Consider the following 15,492-nt stretch of genomic DNA (forward strand, 5'->3'; position numbering starts at 1 on the left):
GGGGTCTCAGGCTGTGGGGAACCCATACTGAAGAGATTTGGGGTGCTCCCATGCGGGTGATTAGGATGGCTGGGGGAAACAGGCCCAAGTGCTTTTGCAGGAATGGGCATTGGGACAGAAGAGCATTTATTAATGCCATACTTGTTCATCTCAACATCCTGTATCTGACAATGATAGCAAGGGACCACAGGATTATAGGGCTAGAATTAGAAGGATCTCATCTGTTCCAAAGCCCTCATTTTATAGACGAGAACACTAAGATCTAGGAAGCTAAAGTAATAATACTAGCAATAATAAATTTATATAATGCTTTAAGGCAGGGGTAAGGAATCTGAGGCCTTGAGGTCACATGTGGCCCTCTAGGTCCTCAAGTGTGGCCCTTTGAAAAAATTCAATCAAAGGGTCACATGCACTTGAGGACTTAGAGGGCCACAGGTCTTGAGGCTGCAGGTTCCCCACCCCTGCTTTAAGGTTCTTAAACTCATTTGATTCTCACAACAACCCTATGAGGTAGGTGCTGTTGTTACTGTCCAGTCATTTTTCAGTCATGTCTGACTCTTCATGACCCATTTTGGGGTTTTCTTGGCAAAGATACTGGAATGCTTTGTCATTGTCTTCTCCAGCTCATTTTACTGATAAGGAAACTGAAGAAAACAGAGTTAAGTGACTTGCCCAGGGTCACACTACTAGTAAGCATCTAAGGCCAGATTTGAACCCAAGAAGATGAGTCTTCCTACCTCCAGGACCCATATTCTATCTCCTGAGCCATCTAGATGCTATTATTATTCCCATTTTACAGATGACAAAACAGAGGCATAGCAAGATTCAGTGATTTGCCCGGGATCACACAGCTAGCCGGTGACTGAGACAGGATTTAAACTCGGCTCTTCCAGACTCCAGACCAGATCCATGCTCTTATTTCCCATACCAGCTGGCTGCTCTAGGTGAAATGAGTTGTTCAAAGTCACATGGATAGTGAGGACCAGAGCAGGGATTGGAATCCAAGTCCTCCGAGTCCTGAGCCAGGGTTCTATCCACTGTGTCATAATTTATAGCAGGTCACAGCTGCTTCCTTTGACATTCCTTCAAAATCCTGCACCCCTCAAGCATTCCTAGTCTCCCTGAATAATTTATTCTTGATCTATCATGCATAAATTCATCAAAACTCTTCTTGAGCCTCTTTCATATCTTCGGTTTGTACCACTCAGGGAGTACAGGTGGAGTTACATTTTCCTTAGGTTTGTTACCTGCTCTAAAAAGCCCAAATTAATTTTATTTGTTCTAATGTGACCATTTTCAGACCATGGGCTGATTTTTAGTTCTAAGATATCCATTGATTCCATAGATCCAGTCATCACATTTCTAGACTGAAGTGTCCTTAAAAAAAATGTTAATACAAAATCCCCTCCATTCTTTAGTTTGTGTCAACTATCTTTCTCGGGATGTTTTCCATCAATTTTAGATGTTTTTAGAGAGGTGCTGACTGGAATTCCCTAAAGCAATACTTCCTAACCTTGAGGCAACAGTTATATAAAGGGTCCACAAAGGCATATATGTACCGCAGAATGAACTGAATAAATAATGTCTTTCCATACACACATTACTCTTTTTTAAATGTGCACAGATGCTGTTATGATGAACAAAACAGAAATTCATTAAAAGTATTACTGAATCTGTAGTAGCTTTTTGCTATCATGCATTTTTCTACTTAATGGATGACAAGAGTGAAATTTTTATCATAAGAAGGCCAGAAGAGGTACTCATCCTCTGAAAGTTTAGGAAACACTAGCATTTAGTGTACATAGGGTCAAAGGGTCATGGATTTAGAGCTGTGGTTTTATGCAAGAATAATATGCTTTTTGCCTTAGTATTTTAAAAACTAACATTTTGCTGACTTTTTAAATGTAGTTATAATAGTATGCTGGGTAGTTTTATATGATCTACGGTAGAAGTGTCAAACACTCAACTGTAAGCCACAACACTCCTGAATGTGACTTGTACGATATTAAAATATAATTGGAAAATATTTAACAAAATAAATAAAGATACAATACAACAAAGTTAATGTTATATTTTAAAACTAAGTCAATATTTGGCTGTTTCCTTACAAAAGGTTTAGTGGCCCCTGTTTCTATCTGAATTTGCCATCACTGGTCTACAAGGCAATGTGCTATACTGAGACAGAGTGTTGGACATGGAATCAGATTCGAATCCCACTTTGGACACTCGTTAGCTCTGTGACCAAGGGGGCTGTTCACTTAACTTTGAACTTCAGTTTCCTCCTATATAAATGTGATAGAATGACCAAGGTTCTGAAGTTGGCATGGGGAGGACAGATGAAGGACCAGAGCTTTTCCATTACACAGCAGAGACTAGGGAAGAATCCAGTCGAGCAATGGAAGGAAATAAAGAGTCCTAACATAAACTTCTGCTCCTCCACCCAACCCACCTCTAAGAAAAACCGAATCCTTTATATTTACCTATTTCCCAGTGGACAATACTGAAAAGGCATTGTTTCCTATTCATTTCCCAAAGCATTCGTTTTGCTTGGTGTGTGTTTCAGTGACTGGGTCCTTAAGCAGGGAAGAACTGGTTTCCTTAGCTGACAAAACAATAAAAATTATTACTTTTTCACCAAGGGAAGGATGAAAGTGTGGTAGTGGTAGACAGCGGTCATGTAAATATATCCTGTGGCCTAGAACTAAAATTCGGAATTTATACAGACTAGGCTCCATTTTAAAGGATTTGCATTAATGATCTCTTTGGCAAATTCATCCAAACTCTCCTTGACTCTCTTTTACGTTTTCAGTCAGTACCACTCTGCGAGTACAAGGGGAGTAACAATTTCTTTCCCCAGCTTTGCTACGTGCTCTGAAAAGCAGATCCTTTTTTCATTTATCCTAATGTGACCGTTTTCAAAGCAGGCGCTGCCTTTTAGCTCTAGTATACAGATATTGGGTGACCAGTCCGTGTTCACCCTATCCACCATTTTCATAGATTTTGATAATATGCTCTTCTCAGTCATTACCTTTTCAATCTAGGGTGTCCTCTGGGAACCTTAGAATTTGGTTCATGTCTAGGTCACTACAATAAAAGAAAAGGGTTCTTAGCTCTCATGCAAGGCACTTAAACTAAAATATAATGAATGCAGGACAGATCTTATTTTATGTTGCCTTAAAATATATATATATAAAGCAAAGGACTCACACTGGAGCCTATAAACGGTCTAAACAACTCTTGTTCCCTCTGTGGTGAGCTGGTAAGCTCGGCTCTTCCCAGGGGACCTTTATAATTCTCTGGAATTATATTGAAAACCTCCCACAAAAGGAAATGTTTTCAGCATTGCTAGAGGTCAAGTATCTCATCCCTACAATGATTCCCCCAGGAAATGTTACATTCCTCTCTCCTGGGTACTACACTAAACTTGAGTGTCCTCAGCCCCCAACAGACACACTCAGGGCCTATAAAGAATAAGCCCCTTTCTCCTGAACTTGCAAAGTTAGTACAGCTCATGCTACTAGTGAAGGGCAAGGTTCAGTTCTGCTCTTTGATGCCAGGGCTCTGTCCCTTGACTGTAGTTCCTGCTTGGTCTAGGTCATGTGGCCTTCTAGATCCTTAAGTGAGGCCTTTTGACAAATCCCATTTGTTCTATAAAATTTGAATTCAGTCATAAGGCTGCACTTAAGGATCTAGAAGGCCCTGGTTTAGGTATTACTCTACTTAGAACAGGAATTGTTTCACTTTTTTTTTTATAAGGTGCTTGTATGTCACCTCTGAGCAGGACATGGGGGAGGGTGTAAGGGATAGAAGGACTGCAATACAAGATGTCACAAAATATGCAAATGACTTTTTTTTTTTTTTGCTTTTTTTTGGAGTAGGGGAGGCAGGGCAATTGGGGTTGACTTGCCCAAGGTCACACAGCTAGTAACTGTTAAGTGTTCGAGGCCACATTTGAACTCAGGACCTTCTGACTCCAGGGCTGATGCTCTATTCACTGTGCCACCTAGCCACCCCGATTGTTTCACTTCTTTTAGGAACTCCTTCATCCCACCACTTCTGCCACAAGACGCTGGCTCATGTTGCTACAGCTCCCAGTTTGGTCACCAAACTGCTATTTTCCCAACCATTGACTCTCTTCTTTGCTGTCTTTGGGATCATGTAGTTTCCCCCTTTTCTTGGGATAGATGATTCACTGGAAAGTGAACCAGTTTCCTGGAAAGGCTATAGGACTATAGATCCATGTGCACTTCCATATAGATAATTAGAATTTGCATGTATCTCATTGGCTTCTCTCTGGCTGTCTCAGCTCCACTGTTCTCCGTGTCTGAGGCAGACAGGTTGTTCACTGGACAGAGGTGGAGTCAGGATGACCTGAGCTCAAATATAGCCTCAGACACTTACTAACCATGTGACCCTTAATAAGACATTAATTAATTAATAATATTATTAAATTAAAATAATTAAATTATAAATAAATTAATAAGACCTACGTTTCCTTATCTGTAAAATGAAGAGGTATCTAGAATCTTTGTAGTTAGCATTAGATACTAGATACAAAGGCTTCATCCATGTGAACCTTATCAACAATAATAGCTAGCATTTATATATGGAGAGCCTACTATGTGCTAGGCACTTTACAATTATTATCTACTTTAATCCTCACAACAGCACAGTAAGGTAGGTCTATTTTATCGTAATTTTGTTGTTGGTTAGCTGTTTTTCAGTCATATCCAATTCTTTGTGACTCCATTTGGGTTGGGTTTGTTTTATTTATTTATTTATTTTTGGCAGAGACACTGGAATGTCTTGCCATTTCCTTCTCCAGCTCATTTTACAGATGAGGAAAATGAGGCAAACGGGGTTAAGTGACTTCCTAAAGTCACATGATTAGTAAGGCCAAAATTGAATGTAGTTCTTCCTAGCTCCAGATCCAGTGCTCTATCCATTGGACCACCTAGCTACCACCAAACAAGGAATGTTAAGAGAATTTCACAGAGGTCTTAATAGAATTCTGCATTAATTAGCCACCTAAACAACTTTCTTTTCACTTCAACTCAGAAAGATACATTTTCAATGGAAAAGCAAATTAAAAAAAAAAACATAGTGGTGACTGAGAAAAACATAGCAAGTTGATAATATTCTTTCTCTACGATGACTTAAATAGAACATCTGTTAAGTAGTCATAAGTAAAGCCCTGAATAGAAAGATCTTTGGATATTAAGATGAACAAACAGATTCAATTGTCAAAAGCAGAACCAGGAGCAATAGAAGGCAGTGGGAAAAGGAAGATTAAGAGTGGAAGTGAAGAAAAAAACTCCTGACAATTAGAACTATCTAAAGAGAAATAGCTTGTTTGGGGAGGTAGCTATTTCCCCTCACTTAAAGTCTTTTCTGGATTGGAAGACCAAATATCAGCAGTACTGAAAAGGAAATACTTCTTCAAGTGTGGATTGGAGTAATCCTTCCCAACTCTGAGATTCTGTGATTCAGAGAGCTGGGATCCAAACTGAGTTAATTCACTTGTGAAATAAAAAAAATTCAACATCTGAATCCTTAAATTTTTGAGAAAATGCCTCTCCTCTCTTTTAAAAAATGTTTTTTTTTTCATGGATAAGTAGCAAATACACAAGTAACACCATAACAATGAGAATGAAGATTTGGAATGAAATAAATGTAGATTGTAAGCTTCTAGAGGGTAGGGATAATGCTATCTATTCATCTTTGAATAAGGACCCACAGTGCCTTGAACACAGTAGGTGCTCAAGAAATTCATTAAATGAAATAAAAGTTAGAGTCAACTCTTGATGATATGCAGAAATAGAAGGAAGTGTAATGGCAGATAATCCAAAATTCATTTATAATGGTATTTAGACTATTTTTTGTATTTATATTTGATATAGGAATTTCCTTCAGACAAAATGATGGCACGCTGTGAAAATCCAACTATAAGAAAAAGCTGGCAACTGTCCAGTTTCTCATCTTACTACCACACCTTTCACCCCATACCCTATTCCTGCTTCCTTGGGAATCATCTGTACACTAGTATAGAAAAGATGATTAGGTATAGGCTTCAACAGAGTTAAGATGTTAACAAAGTTGAAATTAAGTAAATTAGTTGCTAATGATCTATTAAGTTTCTAATTAGACAGTAAACTTCCTAAAAGCTTAAATCAGTTATTTGTATAAAGTATAAATTTTGTGTTTTCCCTTGTACCTAGCTTAATACTCTGCACACAGCAGTAATTTAATAAATACTTGTTAAATAAATGAAACAAAACAAGGATTAAAATAAATTAGATACTATCCGTATAATAAAAAACAAAATTTGCCCCAGATAAACAGCTGTGGTTGATAGATGACTGATATCAACCATAATTCAAATTTATCATAGCAATAGGTAATAAAAATAATATAGTTGAAAAAAAAGTATAAACCCAAAACTTATTTTAATCAATGGATCCATTTTGATTGATTCTATGTGGATTATCTACTTTGAAGATTATCTGTAGAAAATCTTGAATCCCAGGCTGGAATCACTCTCATCCTCAAAACTTGGTTAGGGCCATCTCTCCCTGGTAGTAACTAACTATTGTGTCTTCTGACTATAAACTCATTTTAATATTAACTTAATAATTAGGAAGGACAGATGGTTCTGCAAAAACAAAATCAAGAATAAAATACAAATTCAATATAAATGATTTGGGATTATCTACCATTACTTCTCTCCATCAAGGTGAAAGGTCAAGAGTGGATTTCTCTCTGAATAACATTTTTTTAATTAAATTTTTTTTTAAAGAATAAATTGATCTAAAATTTATTTTTTCTCTCCTTCACTTCTCCACTTTCTGGAAGAAGTATGGTGAAGTAAGGAAATAGCCAAAAGGCAGGCAGCAATAAGAACCAAGAAGAGAGTTGCAGGAAAATTGTTTAATTGTCTAAAAATCAGCAGCAGCATGTAAAGGAAAGAAGAAGGGACTTGCAGTTAGAAGACCTGTATCTTGTAGTGCCTCTGCCAATCACTATCAAACTAGGTGACCTGGAGCAGCCAACTTCATCCCTGGGGGTCCTAGTTTCCTCAGCGATTGAAAAAAAAAAGTGGGAATAAAGGGGATGGTCTCTAACTTGACTGACATCTGTAAAAGTCTATGTTCTAACTAACTTCCATCTTGAATGACTAAGAATTGACCCACATATTCTTGGGAAAAAGTGGCGGGGACTTTGAAGAAACAAGGAACAATTATTGTCACACATTGTTATGTAAATATATGCAAAACTGACTTATTAGCATCTGTTGAAAAGAACTTAGAGCTGTTTGAACTGAACAACAGCTCACAAGCACTTAACCACTTCAGTAATAAAAGAATTATGGAATCACAGAATGTCAGAGCCATTATTTGGATCTGAGGTTATCTAGTCCAGCCTTGACCTGAATGGATCTCCTTGCTACAACCTCAGGTAGGAGATGTAATCCAGCCTGCTCACTGGAAAGGGGAAGTCCTTCCCTGTTTTTGGATAGCTCTGATTCATAGAGTCACAGAATTTCAGAGGTGGAAGGGACCACACAGGACATAGTTCAACCCATAGTTGAACAAGAATCTTCTTTACAAAACTCATAAAAGGTCAAGGCAACCTCCACTTAAAGACCTGCAGTCACCAGGGAAGTCATTATCTTCCAAGGTAGCTATTTAGATTTTGAAACTGCTTTAAATTCATCTCTGCAGCTACAACTTTCATCCACTGGTCCTAATTCTTTCCTCTGAGCAAATAAGACAAGTCTTTCCTTGTTTCAAATGACAGATCTTCAAAGTCATGAACATGGCTATCATGCCCCCTACTATGCCTTCTCTTTTCTATGCTAAACATAATTTGTCTCTACAACAAGTGAGCTGGCCAAGAGTAGAAAAGGCAAATGGGAATAGTCTGGATTATTTTCAGGAAACTGCAAATCACTTTTACTGACCCCAAGCTTCCCATGAAAGCAAATCTTTTCAAGACTAACAGTTTACTGGAGTTGTTAAAAGATACAGAACATAGCTGCCTCTGAAGGACTCAACATGAGCATCACACACAGGGCAATAGAAAGGGGCATGGGAGGTGTGAGAGAGCAGCGACATAGAATCAATGAGGAATTCTGATGAAGAGTGAGAATGAAGGAAGAGAAGACAGAGTGGTCACTGGTGAGAGCAAGAGAGGACAGAGGGACAGCCAACATGCTCCTATGAATGAAGAAAATGAAGAATGACTCCAGCACATAGGGTGCATCTTCTATGGTGAGCTTTTGGGACAATATGGATAGCTATTGGTCTCACTCACTGTCCAGCTTTATCCTCTGTCCCATATATACACTAGTGGGCCAGGTCTATAGAGTATCTATTAGGCATTCTTCATCCATTTGGTCTTTCCTGTGTGGATGGGCAAGTCAATTCTTTTGAGTGATTTCAGAGCTCTTCCAGAAGGCTCCACAATGTCTTGGGAATTCATATTATCAACAAGAGTTCATCCACAAACAGGAGCATCTAGACGGAATTCCTCCTGGACCTGGACCCTGAACCAAACTGCCTCTATCACAGTGGTGAATGCTTTTGGCAACCACCTATCTCCTGATTTTACACCTCTCTTGATTTTTTTTTTTATTATTAGGAATTCAATACACAAGGTAATTTCTTTTGCTAGATATTTCAGGAAATCCTGAATGAACTTTATGTAGGGAGGGGAGACACCTGGCTTTGTAAAAGAGTCTCTAAGGCAGCATCTTGTTCCACTAAGTTAAATACTTCTTTGTAACTAAAACTAAAAAAAAAAAAAACTAAAAACACAATGGGATCTTATATTCATTACATTTTTCAGTTGATTATGAGCTGATAAAGATACAGTATATTGTTGAATATTGTTTACAAAAAGTTTGCTTGCTCCTGATCAATCTCATCATAATCCCAAATAATGCATACATAGCCCTCATGAAGATTTTGTACTGCTATGAGAGTAGACACATATGTTGGTAGTTATTGATGTTCTCTTGGTTTCCTTTTTTCCAAATTAATAAAGTTCAAGATTTTTTGCACACTTCTGGTATCTTCCCCTATTTCAGATATCTTGTATATTGGTCCCTCAATGCTCTCAGTTGTCTTTTGCCTCCAGCACAGAGTTACTTTATATAAACTTGATATAATCCTGCCGCTTTTCCCATTTTTGTTCCCTTTAGTGCTGTTTCTATTTCCTCAATAAGCCCCTTAGGGACTGTGATGTTAAGGTCCAAGTGTGGTGGTTCAACTGTCCTTGATGGAGAAAAGTTTGTTGAAATGACTTTTGCAAATTTTTTCCATTTTTCTTCCGTTTGAAGCCTTTCATTTTTATCCTTAAATGCCCTTGGGATGATTTGGATATTTTGCTAAGCTTTCTTTAAACTGGTTGTACTCTCCACTCTTTCTCTTTGCTTTATGAGATCACACTGCTCATAACAGTCCATCATCCTTCTTTGTAAGATTTTAAAGATGAGTTTATATTCTAAACTGATGTTGCCTTTGGCAGCCATTTCTGTTCATTTGGCAAGCCCCAAATGTTTGCTAACCAAGTCCTTTTTGGGCTCTTTTGTTGTGGCAATTAATTTGTATTGATTTCACTTCTGGATAAAATTATTATAGTCAGTATTGGTATCATTTCTGCTATCCATTTCCTATCTTTCATTATCAATAACTTGTTTAAATAATTCAGGTTTAAATCTAAAATTCTACAACATTATCTTTTCTCATTGTTATTCTTTCTTCTTGCTTTTTTCATATTTTTATTTTAGCTCTGAAGAGCCAGTGGTCTGACTGTACAAAGAGAGCTGATTCAGGGATAACTCCCACATCAATAACAAGTATTTATCTGTTAAAATATATCCATTTTCATTCACTGAGGTATTATTTGGCTTTTGTCACATCTAGGACATCCCAGTTCTTTTTCTGGAAGAAAGTATGTAGAATCATGAGGCTCTTACATAATCCATGTCAGGCCTTTCTATTTTCTTCTTTCATTTTTTTTTTGGAAGGGGGGAAGGCAAGGTAATTGGGGTTAAGTGACTTGCCCAAGGTCACACAGCTAGTTAAGTGTCAAGTGTGTGAAGTCACATTTGAACTCAGGTCCTCCTGACTCCAGGGCCAGTGCTCTATTCACTGCGTCACCTAATACTCCCTAGGCCTCTCTATTTTCTTTCTCCTAACCCACACTTCCCCATGTATTTCCTCACATCTTCTTTCCCTGTCTCTGTGTTTAAATAACCAAGTATCAGAGTACATAATGATTTGATTTGGTGGTTTTAGCAAGTCATTCAAATTTCTCTATTAGTTGCTATCCTCAACAACTGGTGTTGGTGCCTAAGCTGCAATTACTTTTCTGGCAGCCTTTCACAAATATTTTCATTAGTATTGAAACGGATGATGACCAAATGTCCTGCAAAATGTTTCTTGTAAGCCTCTGAACATACAATAAAACCTTCTTCTAATTTCTTTCTTTCCTCTCCAAGGAGTGGCCACCCATTTAGCTTCAACTTCTTTCTTGTGGGTTGATTAATACCCAAAAGTCAGGATTAATATGATTTAGCTCCTCTAGCAATACGTCTACTTGTTAGGCGTATCTCACATTTATAACAGTACCCATCAAATTTAAGATTACTGATGTCCTATAAATTGTATGATTCTTACTACTCTGCCTCTTTTTCTACCACTCTGCCACCATTACTGCTGACATGGGCTCTATAGGACTGAAGGGCATTTAACATTTTTCTTTGGTCTATGAGATGCCATTGCTAAAAAAATCATTATCATGTGGTCACCCTTTGTAATTAGTTAAGTTGCTCCCTGGTAAACAGATACAGTCTGTTAATGGGGCCATACTTAAAGACTAGAGGCCACTGGTGGCATACTGGGTAAAGGACAGGCCTAGAGTAAGGACGATCTGAGTTCAAATTTGGCCTTAGACAACTACTCACTGGGCAAGTCACTTAACCTTTGTTTGCTTTCATTTCCTCCAAGTGCTTAGCACAATGTCTGGTACATTGTAGGTCTATGTTTGTTCCATTCCATTCCAAGACTTTCATCCATGGTAGAGCTTGTTGGACCTTGTGTTCTTCTGGCATAGACATCAGGAACCTAAGATCACCTCCATACCACAATGAGGGCCTGGAGAAGGACTCTGGGCAAGCTCATAAACCAAACTAGAATTTCACTAGTAATTATGGTCAAGATCACTGACCTATATTTGAAAGTGTCAACTCTCATTTTACTGTCCTGTCTGACTCTTTGTGACCCCATCTGGTATTTTCTTGGCAAAGTCATTGGAGTGGTTTGCCATTTCCTTCTCCAGCTCATTTTACTGAAGGGGTAAATTTAGGCAAATGGACTTAAGAGATTTGCCCAGGGTCATACAGCTAATAAGTGTCTGAGGCCAGATTTGAACTCAGGAAGAGGAATCTTTCTAACTCCAGGCCCTACGCTCTATCTACTTCACCACCTAGCTACTCTAAGCTCCCACATACTTTCTAGTTATTTGACTGGGTGAATCACTTAATCTCTCTAAGCCTTAGTATCTCCATCCATAAAATGGGGACGGTATTTCTTCAAGCTAACCTAAAAGGGTGATTATGGAACGTACTTTATGACTCTTAACAGTGCTGTGTAAGTGGGAACTTTTGTTCTTATTACTACCCTTTGTGAAAAATTGATACTACCTCTGTCCATCTGTAGTTCTGTAATGACTCTCCTACCTGTATTTTTATCCAGTTTTTCAACAGAGATTTAGCAATAATATTTGAAAGTTTTTTCAGTATCTTAGAAGCTGGTTCTTTACAGGTCTGGCAACTCGGATTCATTAGGAATTGCTAGGAGCTCCCTCACCATCTCCTCATTTACTTTGAGTTTCAATTCCTTGTGAAACAAATTTTGTTCCATTTTTCCTAGTCTAAGGATTATTCTTCTTGGTAGAGAAAATAGGAATACAATAGGAGATGAGTAATTCTGTCTTCCCATCTACCCTGAAGAGATGCACAGACCTTTCTGTGGTCTTCCTTTACCACTGGTGTAACTAAAACACCCTTTTCTATTATCCTGATTATCTAGTAGCAACCTCAGCTCTTCCTGAACATGAGTGGCTCCTAAACACTTCTCACAGGGGACAAGCCACTCTTGAATATTCATCAGCAAACTTCTTTTCTTTCCATTCCTTTAAGTTGATTGATGTTTTTAGGCAACTTTTGTTGTTGTTCAGTTATTTCAGCCATGTCCAATTCTTCATGACCCCATTTGGGATTTTCTTGGCAAAGATACTAGAGCAATTTGCCGTTTCCTTCTCCAGCTCACTTTATAGAGGAGGACTGAGGGTTAAGCGACTTGACCAGGGTCACGCTGCTAGCAAGTGTCGGAGGTTAGATTTGAACTTAGTTCTTAGTCAGGTGCTCTATCCACTGAACCACCTAGCTGCTTTTTTAGGTAACCATCTCCCCTTTATCTTCCTCATCAGGATATTTATGCTTGTGCCATCAAAACATCCCCATTCCCTTGTGCTGAACTGCCCTAGAGCATATTAAACCATGAGAATTTTCTTACCTTTTCTCTGAATTCTGAAGTTTACTTTCCCAAGGCCTGGGTCAATTTTCAGACTATGATTGATATCTATCACAAACTCACTTCATAGCAAGGTTCTTATTTCTATTTAAGCAGCCAGTTATGCCTTATTAGTCAGACTCAAGTCCAGAACAGAAGTTGACTTTATTACTTCCTCCACATTCTCTGTTTGTTTTTTTTGGAAGAGGGAAGGTAACACAATTGGGGTTAAGTGACTTGCCCAAGATCACACAGCTAGTAAGTGTGTCAAGTGTCTGACATAGGATTTGAACTCAGGTCCTCCTGACTCCAGGGCCAGATCTCTATTCATTGCGCCACCTAACTGCCCCTCTTCCACATTCTTAAGAATGAAATCATTATGAAGGAAAGTAAAAAATTTATCAATGGCTCTGTTAAAAAAAAAAAAAGACTTCCAGCAGCTAACTAGATAATTATAGTCCACTGGAATTAAATCTTCCTTCTGATAACTACTGGCTATGTGGCCATGGACATCCCACTTAACCTCTTGACGTCAAATGTAGTTCTCTAAGACTGTAATTTACAGATCTGCATTGGTGGCGGGCCTTCCCACATGGGGGAGTTCCTTTTTCCAATGAATAATAATAACAGCTCACATTTATATAGTGTTTACTATGTGCCAAACAGTATGCTAAGCTTTCACAGATTTCATTTGATTTTCACAACAACTTTAGGAGGCAGGTGGTATTATTATCCCCACTTTACCGATGAGGAAACTAAGGCAGAGGTTAAATAACTTGCCCACAGTCACACAGTTAGCAGGTGTCTGTTATTGTCTATTGTTCATCTTTTGTTTTTGAAGAAATCATAGGGCTGAAATTCTATTTGAACTAAGGTTTTCCTGACTCCCAGGCACCTAGGTGCCACAGGTCTGGATAAGAAAAGTTAATATTGGGGTGGCTAGGTGGCACAGTGAATAGAGCACTGGCCCTGGAGTCAGGAAGACCTGAGTTCAAATCCAGCCTCAGACATTTAGCACAAAAACTAGCCATGTGACCTTGGGCAAGTCAATTAACCCCAATTGTCCTCCAAAAAGCAAAAAATTAAAAAAAATTTTTAAAGTTAATATTTCCAATTTACACTGCCTATTATTCATACTTTGTTCATCTGTGTATAGGCCTCTAAGACCATGCATACCATTTATGTTCTTCTTTCTGGATATTGTTTCTTTAAAATTTAAAAAAATTTTTTCTGGATATTGTTTCTTATGAACTACTGGGTATTTTCCATACTTGTTTTTTTTCTATGTCATACCTACTGCTCTCTCTGGCATCTGACTTATTAGTTGACGTAAGTAGTGTTCTCCATAACCTCAGCTTGGCCCTTTTAAAGCAGATTAAACTCTAGAATAGATTCACAAGCCTCTATCCAGAAAAATATTTTAAAATACTTTTAAAATAAATGGTGTCATCAAAAAATACCACTCCCACCATAGAACATTCTCTTGTAACAATTCAGTACAGTTAAGCAAAAGACACATTGACCATGTATGACAGTATTCCTTGTTATTCAACTGTAGCTTACCACCTTCGTATATAGATGAGGGGGGTATGTTTTATTATCAGCTGCTTGGAGTTAGGGGCAGTCATCTATTTAACTGATAGAAGTTCTGATATCTTTTGGTTATAGACTAGATTGCCTCTAAGGGAGCTTCTCTCTCTAAATCTTGAACTACTGATCCAGTGACTACCAACAAAACTTCTTATTTGTCCTACAACAAAAGCAAATCCTTAGTGAAGGATTTCTGAGAAACATGGGAAGACTTGTATGAAATGATCCAGGACAAAGTGAGCAGAACCAGGTAAGCAATTTAAAAGAACAGCAATTCAAACAAACAACTTTGAAAGACTTAGGAACTCTGGTCAACACAATGAACAACCATAATTCTAGAGGACTTCAGATGAAATACACTACCTACCTCCAGACAGAGAGGTGATAGATTCAGAGTGCAATCTGAGGCATTTTCTTTCCTATGGACATTTTCTAGGGAACTTCTTTCTAGCTTTAGATTTTTGCTGTGGAAACTTATTTTTAAAAACCTTCTTTTTAGTTTCTCTAGAAATATTAAGAGGTAATATTTCTTTAGCCTAATACTCTTTCCAGACTTTCCCTTTAGGAAAGTGGGAAGAACTAAAACCAAGACCTTCTTTTGAAATGGAGTAAGGGCAATATAACCAATTCCGACTGTTATCAGGATAAAAATCATAGCCTCCCCACCCCATGAAGTGATTGACACACTGACCCACCAGAGGACAGTGTCTTTTCTTTTGAAATTCAAGGTTAAGATATTGCTGATAGGCAGGAACTCTTGAGGAAATGAGTACTTGTGGCATGTTAACTCCACATGGTATTTTAGCATATTATGATCTTTTCCTTGTTCAAGATTCCTATAAATGTTACCTCAAATCTTCTTGGAGCACATTTTGTCTGAGGACATGTGGTGGGGGTGGGGGAGGATGGCTATGCTAGACTGGATATCTCTCCTCCTCCCCAAACCTCCTGCTATTCAAGCTAGAAATGTCTTGGATATAGATTAATAGTAAATTAAATAAAATAGTTTCTGGCAGAATTATGCCTAAATCAGACTACAAAATTCATATTAATTTTTTTCTTCAACATTTTAACAGTGCTGTTTACTAGGATCATAATGCTTATAATAAAAGCAGGCAAAGATCCACAGGACCAATTTTCATTGAAAGGCTTCCAGGGATTAAATATATGCTTCCAATAAAAAAGAAAAGAAAAGAAAGAAGGAAGGAAGGAAGGAAGAAAGAAAGAAAGAAAGAAAGAAAGAAAGAAAGAAAGAAAGAAAGAAAGAAAGAAAGAAAGAAAGAAAGAAAGAAAGAAAGAAAGAAAGGAAAGAAAGAGAGAGAGA

The 15,492-nt window shown here is 37.9% G+C and overlaps 1 protein-coding gene and 1 long non-coding RNA gene across 2 annotated transcripts in view; one reads left to right on the forward strand and one right to left on the reverse strand.

Annotated features, from left to right (window-relative positions):
- The window catches only part of KCTD1 (potassium channel tetramerization domain containing 1), a 276,101-nt gene that overhangs the window by 235,151 nt on the left and 25,458 nt on the right, over positions 1-15,492 (reverse strand). The gene's annotated exons all lie outside the window — the stretch shown is intronic.
- The window catches only part of LOC138170475 (uncharacterized), an 18,593-nt gene continuing 17,096 nt past the window's right edge, over positions 13,996-15,492 (forward strand). The window contains exon 1 of the long non-coding RNA XR_011170634.1: positions 13,996-14,418. This is a non-coding gene — a long non-coding RNA (uncharacterized lncRNA). The remainder of the gene's footprint in view (positions 14,419-15,492) is intronic.

This window comes from Petaurus breviceps, unplaced genomic scaffold (genome assembly GCF_028583685.1).
Source record: "Petaurus breviceps papuanus isolate PSGF00001 unplaced genomic scaffold, PetGlider_PUasm1.0 38, whole genome shotgun sequence".
NCBI classification, from domain to species: Eukaryota; Metazoa; Chordata; class Mammalia; order Diprotodontia; family Petauridae; genus Petaurus; species Petaurus breviceps.